The sequence below is a fragment of the Haemaphysalis longicornis genome, unplaced genomic scaffold (assembly GCF_048455015.1).
Source record: "Haemaphysalis longicornis isolate Haplotype H1 unplaced genomic scaffold, Haemaphysalis longicornis Haplotype H1 scaffold_3, whole genome shotgun sequence".
NCBI lineage: Eukaryota > Metazoa > Arthropoda > Arachnida > Ixodida > Ixodidae > Haemaphysalis > Haemaphysalis longicornis.
The window spans coordinates 125,536,588-125,549,003 of NW_027526335.1; the positions used below are offsets into that span (position 1 = coordinate 125,536,588).

General features: G+C 46.1%; 1 protein-coding gene across 4 annotated transcripts in view; it reads right to left on the reverse strand.

Moving 5' to 3' along the window:
- The window catches only part of Sh (Potassium voltage-gated channel protein Shaker), a 621,315-nt gene that overhangs the window by 13,292 nt on the left and 595,607 nt on the right, over nucleotides 1-12,416 (reverse strand). The gene's annotated exons all lie outside the window — the stretch shown is intronic.

Below are 12,416 nucleotides of genomic sequence, written 5' to 3' on the forward strand. Positions count from 1 at the left end.
ATTCAGAACGCGTCATTTCCGTCTCCCATCACAAGCAACCAACCGCATTGTGAGTCGAGCTTGTTGAACTCGGGCTCAAAGTCGCGAGCAAGAGCAAGACGTTTCTCAGCCTTCGTTAGCCTTGGGATGAAGATTACGGACGCGCCAGTTCGGAGCACGAATGGATTTCTTTCATGCTGAAAGCGTTGCAGGAGAACCTGACCTGTCAACGTCCACGTCAGCCTCGCCATCTGCGCGTGCGTCTTTGTTGTTTGGGTGAAGATGATTACGCTCTTCATTGCGCTTCCTACATGGGAGTGAGGCTGAAGATTTCTATCTCCTATAAAAAAGGAATCATATTTCCGCCCACATAGCTTCACATGTCTGTGAGGAGTGGAATAAAACGTGCGTGTTCCTTATGAAAAGAAACAAATTCGCCAAGCACTTGCAAACCCGATCCTTGTTTTTGTGCGGCGGTGAAGTGAATGTTGTCATGGTGGTGATAATAACGTTACTTTGTCTTCACGCGGCGAAGCTGCTGGGAGGCTCGAGTCGAGCCATCGCATATCAACATCACCCTGCCATCGCCACTGCCGTCGCAGCCCCGGCATGGAGCCTTATCCATCGCTATCGACCCGACAGGCGAGCGAGAAAGAGGGTTCGACCGAGCCGATAACTGTCTGTCTTTCCGACGACAACTTAATCAAGACAGGATCGGGTTGACGGGGAAAGAACAGCGAAAGAAGAGTAAGGAGAAGAAAAAATACACTATCAGCCGTTGGCACAGAGAGTGCAGACGGCAGTCTGAGCACTCTGCTTCGGCAAGGAATATCAGAAGAGCCCGGCAGGCATCCTTGAGTGGTAAAGGGCGGCAGACGCCAAGCACCCAATTAGAGAATGCAAATAGCGGGGGAGACGCTGGCAGACGCGAAGCAGCCCAAACGTATTTTGTTTCTATGCGATCAAGTTCCCCCAAGCAAACACTTCTTCTAGACTGAGAACCGGGTTGTTTACGATACTCTCTCTCTCTCTCTCTCTCTCTCTCTCTATATATATATATATATATATATATATATATATATATATATATATATATATATATATATATAGAGAGAGAGAGAGTCTGGAAACGTAAAAACTCACACAGAGCGCAAAAAAATAAGGTAAGTAGAGACGGAGACATACGAGAAAAACATTAAAAAATAAAAATTAAAGTTTACTAACGTTTCAGGAAGAGGACTTCCTTTCTTCAGAGTACTCTGAAGAAAGGAAGACCTCTTCCTGAAACGTCAGTAAACTTTAATTTTTATTGTCTAATGTTTTTCTCGTGTGTCTCTGTCTCTACTTACCTGATATATATATATATATATATATATATATATATATAAAGATAGAGAGAGAGAGAGAGCAATAAAACTTAGAAAGTGGTAGAGAACACAAGAAACAAAAACTTCGAACGTGGTGGCGGCCACGATTGTTGCCAACGTTTCAGCAAAGAGACTTGCCAGGCAAGTCTCTGCTGAAACGGTGGTCGCCACCTTGTTCACAGTTTTCTAATATTTGTACGAAGTTTTAATTTCTTGTGTTCTCTACCAGCTTCAAAGTTTTATTATATAGGTAGAAAGAAAGGCAGAGATTGGGGGCAGCCTTCTATTGTAGCGATTGGGCCGCACACAACCCCAGATCATACAATGATGATGATAACGTACCAACCGAAGTGGCCTCGCCTGACGCCACAGCATAGCGATGGGGATTTACAGGCGCTATAGAGAAACGCTCGCCTAGGGCGGAAATAAATCCTCGTACTAGTTTCTCTCTCCGGGTTGAAGAACCACGTGACACAATACGTCCTCACTCTTATTCCACCCTCTGGGTGAGAAACAAAGCAGCGCATCCTTTAGAGTCCCACCTTGCTGACTCAGGCTGGCTCTTTTCCTGATCAGCTCCTTCTGGTACCCCATATCAAGAAGCCGCTGAATTTCTGTATTTTAGCAGACAGCCTGGATTAGGGCTGTACGGATCTCCACCATTTGATTCTGAATAAAGTTTACCCTGTCTCTCTCTCTCTCTCTCTCTCTCTCTCTCTCTCTCTCTCTCTCTCTCTCTCTCTCTCTCTCTCTCTCTCGCTCTCCCTAGTTGAAAGCAGCCACCTGACACAGTCAATCCTCAAAATATATATACACTCGCTATCAGTTACACAATATCTCGAATACCGGTGATGCTACTCTAGGTATCTACAACTATACTGGAAAAGCTTTCTGGGACGCAAAAATCCCCCCCCCCCCCTGAGAAGAACCGAATCTTGCTATCTCACGAACTGAGAACAGAACTCCTTCGCGACTCTGTCTCCAGCAGCTGCAGAGCCCCCGAATATAGCGGCCGCTATTACAGCGATAGAGCACAGGATGTTGCTGCCACAAGGACATATACTTCGCAACGTTTAATACTGGGACTCCTTCGAGCGGGTTATCTTCGCTTTGCTAGTAGAGGATCTCCAAGGCGTTAAATGGGTCATCATAACATCAAGCAAGGTTCGATGAACAGGTGAGGGCCTTAGTGCGTTGAATATCTGGTCCATTGCTTGCTACAGGAGGTACGGAGAAGGGAAGAAGCTCTGCGTGGGATACTTGGCACACGAAGAGATATCAAGGAATGCGGACCAGTTATACAGTCTCATCGAGAAGGTCGCGGCTGCTGTAATCGAGTTAAATAAGAGCAGCAAGTTAAAGGTAGCGAAAGTCCATGTACCTACATCTTTATATTTCCTCTCTTCAAAGCTATATCTCCTCAAGCCATCCCCCTTCCTATTTTCTCCTCTTGTTCTGCACTAATCTTCTTTCTCCTTCAGATTTTCTTCAGGCTATACTACGCCCCCTCCTTCCCCTTCCCCTGTTTTCCTCCTACAAGCTCTCCTTTGCTCCCGTACACTCTCCTTCGATTCCCCTCACCACCGAAAATACTTTTTTTTTTGCACATTCACGCATTCCGATCCCTCCACTGCAATTTTTAGCATTCCCCGTTCACTTTTCCCTCCGACCCCCTTTCCACTGCATTCCTTTTCACCCGGTTTTCCCACCATTATTTCCTTGTCTATTTATTTAAATCTCCGTTCTCCTTTCTCTCTCCCACTACCTCTTTTTTCTCGCATATCATTCCCTTCGCAAACGCCAATTCTCCGTTATCTACCTCCTGCCCTCCCCCTAAATGTTTTCCCACTTTAATCGCACTCCTCCCCCTTCAATTCACCATTTTATTTCGGCTCATACCCTCCTCATCACCCTTCTGCTACATTCTCTTGGCCAACCTACTCTCATTCCGATCGCACATATTTGCCCCTCATTCTTCTCACCCGCATTCCCCTCCACCGTTGCCCCGCTGTTATTCTATTCGCCTCTTCAATAAATTGCATTGCCAGTGGCCAATTAATTCACTGGGGAGAAGGCTCATCGGTGCTATTTCTTTCCGATTCTAGTTACAGATAGCCCTTCCAAAATTTTCGCGTTCAGGTTGCCTGTATAGTTTTTAAAACTATCCATACGTATCCCCGGCAAGTGCGCACATGCGTACGCACTAATGCACTGCGGGCAAAGCACGCTTTACAGAAGAAACGCTTCACACGGGAGCCATAGGGCGCGCGTCGTTCGGGGAGTAATTAGAGTATTCCCGAAGAAATGCGCACAGAAACTGGTATTCTCAGTTCTGCCAATTTCATGCCCGTTTCAAAGCTTACATTGAAAAGAGGGCACCTGATTGGCTGGAAGCAGACGACGCGGATGTAACGCAAGGTTTCTGTGCAAGCCATTTGTCAGACACCTAGCAAGTGCAACTACGTCACGACTGAAACGGACGAATCAACGTTTTTGAACCTGAAAACCTCAGAATTCCGCCCTTAGCCCCAATAAAACGTAATGTATAATTTGAATCTTCGAAAATTCAAATTTTGGGTGCGGAACGCGTCTAAGCTACACCCCGATATTGAGGCTCGGTGAAGTGGGGCGCTATGTATTAACTCTGACCACCTGGAGATCTTTAGCGCGCCCAAAATCTCGACACACCAGCTTTTTTGCTTTTCGTCTCCATTTAAAACGCGTAGCGTGTAATTTCGCAGCTCATAAAACACGTCACCTTATTGGGTGTACAAGAAGCACGATTTTATGAGTGAAATTCACCTGTCTCGTTAGAAAAGTGCGATGAAACATGCGTATCTTCTAATGGTTTGCTCGTTTTAGCAACAGTACAACTGTCAGTATTAGTGCGCAATTATCGGATGTGATTTCGTAAATGATATTTACGCCTGCTAAGTGGGACATTGTCGCAGTCTGTCATGGTGCAACACAAACATTACTGTCGCAGTGTGCAAAGTAATAATTTAAATCAACGCATGGCTTTATACAAGCTATTAATTTCGATACCCCCTTTTATCCCACTTATACGGAATTGACCGATATCGATTCGTCAGGACACAGCTGTTTTTCATCCTCCCGTCAAATTTCCAGCACCGACGTTGCAGATGCCTGCTTATAATCGATCAAGCGGTGGCAGTGTGCAGTGAATAATCGGCCGGTGAATGAATGACCTATTCGCCGGGGCAACACATTCCAGCTAGAAAGCCGCAAGAAAGGTGATTATGGTACTATCGAGTTGAAGCGTGTAAATAAATTTACTGGGAAATATATTACGACTCTTTTAGACACAATAATTGAAGAAAGCATTGCATTAGATTAGTTTAAACTTCATAAACAACGCCTCAGACCAGATTCACACCATAGCCAGAAGTTTCACGACCAAGGCAAGCAGCGCCATTTCGAATGAGGCGTGTTCGTCGGTGATCCGATCCTATATTTGTAGGTGTGGGGCATAGGTGGTCAGAGAGGCTCAAAATTACGATTTAGTTCATTTAATTTGTATACTGTTAAAGCTATAACACCAGAAATATTAGCCGTCGTTGGAAATACCCCCTTAAAAATCACTGAAGGTGGGCTTCACCGCAACAGCCCAGAACGACCAATCGTCATCCCCAAATGTGTAAATTTGCGAATGACGAGGCCCAGCATGCCATTATAGCAAAGTATAGAAGCTGCATGGCGACAACAGCGCGAGGCACGCATCTGCTCTAACGCCTGGCCCTGTTGTCGCCATGCAGATACTATTTCTGCTCTAATCGCATCCTGGGCCTCGTCATTCGCCATATATATATATATATATATATATATATATATATATATATATATAGCGAATTAGAAAATGGCAAATGAGGGGCTCGGTGAAAATAAGACAGAAAATAAGGGTTGGCAGTCAAGAAAACCTCGGAAAGCAAAGGGGAGGTTGTGGTGGGACATAGAAACAGATGCCTCGGAAAGCAAAGGAGAGGTTGTGGTGGGACATAGAAACAGATGAAACATCTGTTTCTATGTCCCACCACAACCTCCCCTTTGCTTTCCGAGGTTTTCTTGACTGCCAACCCTTATTTTCTGTCTTATATATATATATATATATATATATATATATATATATATATATATATATATATATATATATATATATATATATATATATATATATATATAATCTTTGTAATATCTTGCTTTACAAACTTTTCTAAGCTATAAATATAAGGCTCGAGTGGAGTCAGATGCTATCAGCTGTATTCGCAGCATCAGGCACGCGGGACGAATCGCCGTGATGTGCTCGCCAAAAACTACAATGCCTATGCGAATAACCACGAATGGCGCCGCCGCTGTCTGTACCCAACAAACATTTTCCCCTATAATTTGGCAACTGAGTTCTTTGCGCTTTCAAGGCCGGCAAAAAACGCCGCCGCTCGCTGGGCCTATGGAGAAAATCACAGCAAGCTCGAAATCACCAGCGCATTGCTGACACCAATTAGCCTGTGATCACCTATCATGCAAGTGAGTGATTTGCATAGCCTGCGAGGCATATATATATATATATATATATATATGTGCAACAGTGCTTCGGGAGTCAGTGATCGCAAACGTGCCATTCAAACCTGCCCGCCCAGCAAGCGATGAGAAGGGGGCATGACGGGCGAGAGAGAAAGGATGAGCGGGGCTCAGCGCTCATTGAGAAAGCCGCGTCCCAGCGATGCTATTTTAGGTGCCTTGTGCTCTCTCTCCTCTCTCATTGAATTAACAGATCGCATTCGTGTTCCGTTCGCGTGCATGCGCCAACATAGATAGAGTCGACCTGCAGCATCGCCGCCGATCTCCCCCTTCCTTCCTTCCTTCCTGGACGTCACTATGTAATCTTCTTCCTACCCTCCTCTTCCACTCCCTCCCCTTCTCCCACTCGTGACCTGGTTTTGTTCTTCCTCTCGACACCTCGGTGTCCTCCCCTTCCTCTCTTCCCATTCCGCGGTGCCCGCACACACGCTGTTCGCGGCACAAGCTACTTCTCAAAGGAGGGGCAAGGGGGCCCCCACGCTGGGTGTTTCTGTGAACGGAAGAAGCGATGACTGGGGCCACGAACTGAACGGCGAAAAGGGAGCGAGGGAGGGCGAGAAACAGAGCGGCGATGACGTCAATGTGACGTCATAGCATCGACCCGCGTCGTCCCAGTGGCCTGCAGGGCATCGGCCCCCGCAGCAGCCGAGCCGTTCTCCTGTGAACGCTGAACCACACGTACGCAGGCTTTGACCCCGCAGAGCCGAATGTTGGGAGGGTTTTGTTGTCGTCGTTGCTGCTGCTACGTATTGCAATTGGGGACTGAGTTTATTTTGCATTCATTGACGCATTTGCATGCCTCGAAGATGCAGCAAAGGAAAGACTGCAAAAATAGCGTGAAAATAACTGACACGCGCTTACCAGACGAAATGAAAATGCGCGCCGTGTGAAAGGAAAATTGTGCGCCTAACATGAATAATTCAGTGCTCGAAGGAAAGCTTTTATCATCAAAGCCAGTTTAAATGTGCAAAGCAGAAGCAATAACGATGCAGCTAGGCGGCGAATCGAACGTAATCATTTGCCGTCACTCAAGTGCGATACAAAAAAAAAAAAAAAACACTAGAAGAAAACAACATGCAATAATCAGAAAAGTCAACGCTGCGCCTATCATACCGTAAAATTGTGCGCGTTAATACAGAAACCTGATGCCAGCGACAATCTAGCTATTCGACATAATATGTAAAAAAAAAAAAAAAAAGACAAATATGGGTGTGCTAATGCCCTACGAATTCAGACTTGTCAGTATCAGACGGGAACCAACTACGTGGAGAAAAATGAAGGATTTTTTTTTTAATTTGGTGCTTGAAAGGTGGCAAGGTGGCTTGTGTGGCAAGCGACATTTCATTTGGTTTGTTCACCCCCACCCCCTGCTTCATTTTAATGTACGACTCTATTGCTGCCCTTCTAGTGAGTGCGATTCCGTCACACTGGCTCATATTTTTTCCCACTCATTCTCCGTCACACGATCTATGTCTGCAGTTCCACTAGTGCCCCTCATCTAACCCAAAGCTGAAAAAGTGGAAGCGGACCTTTCGCTGAGACAGTAGTCTCGTGCATTAGATGCGACTGCGCAAGCAGTAAGTAAGGGAGCGAAGGAGAAAACAGCGGTGGTTGAGGGCGTGTTTACCGCTGATAGAAGCAGTACGCAAACGACAGTCACGTTTCGTCAATACTCCATGTGTCATGGGTGGGTGGTGGAGGTTTTAGTGCGCATGTTTCTATACAGAGTGAACGAAGACGTCTTGTTACGCTTTGGCGAATTTTGGTGTCTATGAGGAAAAGAATAGGTTACGGGAACTGGGAAGCAGAAATAAAATAATAATGACTCTCTCTAATTGGGGTAGGAAAGTGAAGGGAGTAGTGGAGTCCCGGTGCCTCGAGGAATGTCCGTATAGCGGTGAGCAAACGCGGTATGTGGGCATAGGTGTAATGCAGTTTTCGTTTCTTGACACTAAGTGACCCTGCAGATCACTGACCAAACGCTTGTTTATTTTTGTATCCTTTTGTGTCGTTGGTCTTCCAATGCCCTCTAAAAGGATTGGGAATTTGAGGGCACAAATAAATAAAAAAAAAGAAAGCGGAAAACCGTAATGCATTATTCCTACACATTCTCGACTCCTCAGGAGCCCATAAAACTTGCATATAAACACCGGCAGGGTTTATATGCGGGGTTTATATGCAACACTAGGGTAAAGCTAAAGACAGGGATGAATTATTCAACATTTCTGACTCCTCAGCAGCCTATAAACCTTGCATATAAACGCCGCCGGGGCCTTTATGCGGGGTCTATATATAACATCAAAAACATGCGGTCAAGTGCTTATGACTTGCGCTTTGGAAGCGGTGGTGCATGTGCTCGACTCCCGGCAACTGAAGTGCATTTCCGTTTTCAAATTTGCCCCGAAGGAGTCAGCGCACGCTTGCACGCACAAAAACTGGCACTGTTTAATAAATAGCTGTTTAGGTAATGATAACGATTTCAATAAGAATTGGTTGTTTGAGTCTTTACACAGCCGATGGACGCACTAATTCGGTGGCACTGCTGCTTTGTTGCACTGGAACGGCATTACGGGCGAAAACATGGCCTTGACAGGATGAAACATCATATTCGCAATTGCGATTTTTCGCTGTCAAGAGAATATAGCTCACATTATTTCGAGTTGTAAAATCACTTCCAGTTAACATGTAGCGTATACTATTATTGAGAAATATAATCAGCACCTTCGCCCATAACGGACCCTTTTGAGTTAGTCACTTTGCAGCGTCCTTAGCGCGGTAGAGTTTGGGGGATTTTAGCTGTTACACTCAATGGTGTCACCTACCAAACAAAGCCACGCAAATAACGGAAGCGCACCGAGAGGCATTTAGTTCCTATCGCAATAAACTCTCTTCATTTATGTTGGAACTTTTGAAGGCGACGAAGATGATGCAGGCACGTCGCTCAACAGACGCATAGACGAAGAGGCGAGGCGACGAGATGGCTGCATGGAAGACGGTTCCCTGAACATTGTGTAAATATATTTGCCTTTCCTGTCGACGACGGCCTCCTCCCTTTAGGAGGCCTTCGTATTTAGGAGCCGACGCCTTTGAGGGGTCTTAGTGGTTGATTTAGGCGGGCTCTTTACCTGAGAAACTTTGTGGCCCCAGGTTGTGAGCAAGGATATACGTCAGTAAAGTGAGCACAATCAGTGCTCAAGTAGACAACGCTATAATGAACAGTTCTTTATGAGCTGGTGCTCTTAGCGTGTTGGCTGTGGCCTTACGTCACTCACTCTATCTACGCGACCCCAGGTGGGCTTGTAAGGGGCTGGGTCATATTGACTACGGACGCTGACAAACGCGTGGCATGAGGCGTTTGTGCGACGGAAACGTGCGGAATACTTCCTGACACTGCACGGTGAAATCTTCGAACGCAGGTCGTCGATGAAATCTGCAAATACTGGTAAACAATATAAGTAATATTAGTAAATAGCAAATTAAAAGGACAGTGCCTGGTGATAACTATATCTTTGGAAGTGCTTACGAGCATACAAAACAAAGAGTGAAAGTGTTTATAGGCAGTGCTGCTCTATATCTTTGGAAGTGCTTACGAGCATACAAAACAAAGAGTGAAAGTGTTTATAGGCAGTGCTGCTGGGTCGTCCGATTATATTCTCGGCTCAGGGCGCAAACACTTCGCCGTTAAACTGATGCAGCCAGTAGGTTTAAACCATTGTCGCATTCGACAATACAAGCTAACATCTCGGGCGAACCCCTCAGCCCAGAGCGCGCGCTCGCAATCTGATTAGGTTTTAGAGAACAAACAGGCGGCCTTTGACAGGCAGCTTCGGTGTGACGTGAGCATGGGCACCGGGAAGACGGAGCCCTTCAGACCACAGCGGACATTTGAGACATGCGCTTGGCAGAGCTGCCAGCGACAGCCGGCGTCGAAGGGCCCCGAATCTCAGCGAGGAATGCGCCCTGGCCGGGGCATGCCCGCTGAGCGCTAGCCAATGTCAAGGCAGGGTCGCATTCGAATGCGTGGGCGCCCGCATGCTTTCATTCGGGTGCCTGGCGCCGACGACGTCAGATCGATGAACGCACAAGAGAAGACGCAAGAAAAAGAACAAGGGCACTGCAGCGGAAGTCCGTAATCCTCTGAGCGCGATTGCAATGGCTTGAAGAGCACAGTTGCGCCGAAATTTTGACGCAACCTTCAAATCAGAAAGGACGGCTCGTAATTCCCGGCTACGAAGATGAAGAAGGTTTTGTAGCCTGTGCAGACGTTACATGCGGTCGGATACAAGGCCGCGCCGCCTCATTTACTGTAGTTTTGCGAACAGCGCTGAACTTGTTGGAAAAGGCTCTTACTTTTACTCAGCTTTGACATGGATTGTGTGCAATACCTCCTGCGCTTTCACTTATTACGCAGATTGCCTGCACATTTTCCAAGCAGGCGGCGTACCACCAGTGCTGTAAGTATCTCAATGCGAACAAATAGTGATAGTAGGGTAAAAATGCCCTTTATATATGCATTGGTCCCTCGCGACAGACTTCCGGACCTGTCTCTACTTCTGTACGTCCATAAACTTTCATAAGTGTTCTTGTATCGCTATGCAATCGATGTCAGATGTATCTCGTCACCGCCATTACAAAATCGACCCCTCTCTCTCTTCTCTCTGTACGGTAAAAAAAACAATTGTGGGCCCAGTCATACATATGGGGGCGAATGACTCAGTGAATCTATCGTTGTTTTATTGGGCTGTATACATTCAAACTCGATTGACCGGGGCCCAATTCACAAAGATGCAAGGAACTGCTGCATCTTGGTGGTCGGCGATGCCCACGTAACTAATTGCAGGAGCGTCTGTGTCGCTATTGACCCTACACTATCTCCTTCCTCTCTCGCGCCGACGCCACACTATCTTCACCCTCTCCCGCGCACGGCTGCTGCCGTGCCCTGCAGTCTCTCCCAACATGAATTTCTTTTCGCGGACATTTTTCGTTCGGGCCCCCCCGCCCATGCACTCACAACCGGAGAACGCATGCGGGGGATACGTACAGGAGCTTAATGTAAGCAACTGCGCTGTAAGAACTACCGAAAGCCACCGTTTTTGAGTTGAGAAACTCTATAAAGTCATGCACGCAAAGCAAAGTGACGACGGTGAGGCCCAGACAGCAAGGCACGGGGAGCAACCACTGGTAAACAGGGCCCAGACAGCCACCCCCTTCGAAAATGTGCGGGAGGAGCGATCTGTATTGCCGCCGATTCTGGAATGATGCTGCAATCGTTCGTGGTCCTGAAGTTACAAAAATAGTAGCAGAGCGAAGGGTTACGGAGGATGGTTCAGCTCAAAACTCCAAGGACACTCAGCGGTGTTTAGTTGCACAAAACTGTTTTCGCGTTCGCAAATCATAAAGTGCTTAGATGTCCTCGAAGATTTTTAAATGACGTTTTTTCTGGTAGAGAACCCTAATGTTTGTGTGTAAAAAGGATGAATAAGAGGCACAGAAGAAAAAAACTCTAGTCGAAACCACAGAGGCTGATTTTCTTTGAATATGGACAACTTAAAGGCCCATCGAGAAGGTTACGCTTAGGCATCGAGTGAGTAAAAATGTGTGGGATCTTATCCGAATTCGTTGTGGACAGTTGGACGGTATTGTAATGGAAACGATGTGTGTTTGTTGTCATGCGGAATGACACTATAGTTGGGATATATTTGTGTCTGACCCACTGCGGGCCGCAGAACACCATCGTCTTTGAGGCTGAACTCACAATGTACCATTAAGGCCCAAGGAAAAAGGCATGTCGGCTCCCCCACGCCTCGTGCTTCGCAAATGTTCTCTAATTTGTTATAAACTCGTGTAGGTCGGCCCCTATTTAGCTCCTTGATTCTTTCGCCAGTGTTTCGCTGCGCCTCGATTGTCAGTGCGTCATAGATGAGCTATCTGAGAAGCCCCTGTTATCTAGGTATAATTATATCCACATCTGTGTGTTTCATTCGTCTGTGGCTTCAAAGTCGAAGGTTATAAAAGCAGTACTAATCGTTTTCATTGCACTTCCTAACTTGTTGCCTGCAATGTGAAGGTTGCGTGTACTCTGCTTAGAAAATATATTCAGTATTAGCGTTTTAGTGTAAATATTTCTAGAATTCACAACTGTATTGCTTATTTGTACTTCCACAATACATTATCCTGTTTAAGTAATATTAATACAGGCCTAGACACAATTTAGGAATGCATTTTAGTGTACGCATTTTAGAGACTTTATTCATACATCCCCCCACACGCATTTCCGGATACAGCACACCTTCGTTATGATATCTCACTCTATTATAAGTTTTTCACAGACCCCACCACAGTGAATTGAGTGCAAGTAATCTCCGCTTATAACGTTGTATTGCTTATAGCGGAGCCAATTTGTTATCCCGAGAACTTGAATATACCGAGGGTATTTTCCCCTCTAATTTGCGTGCACACGACTACTGAGGAAAA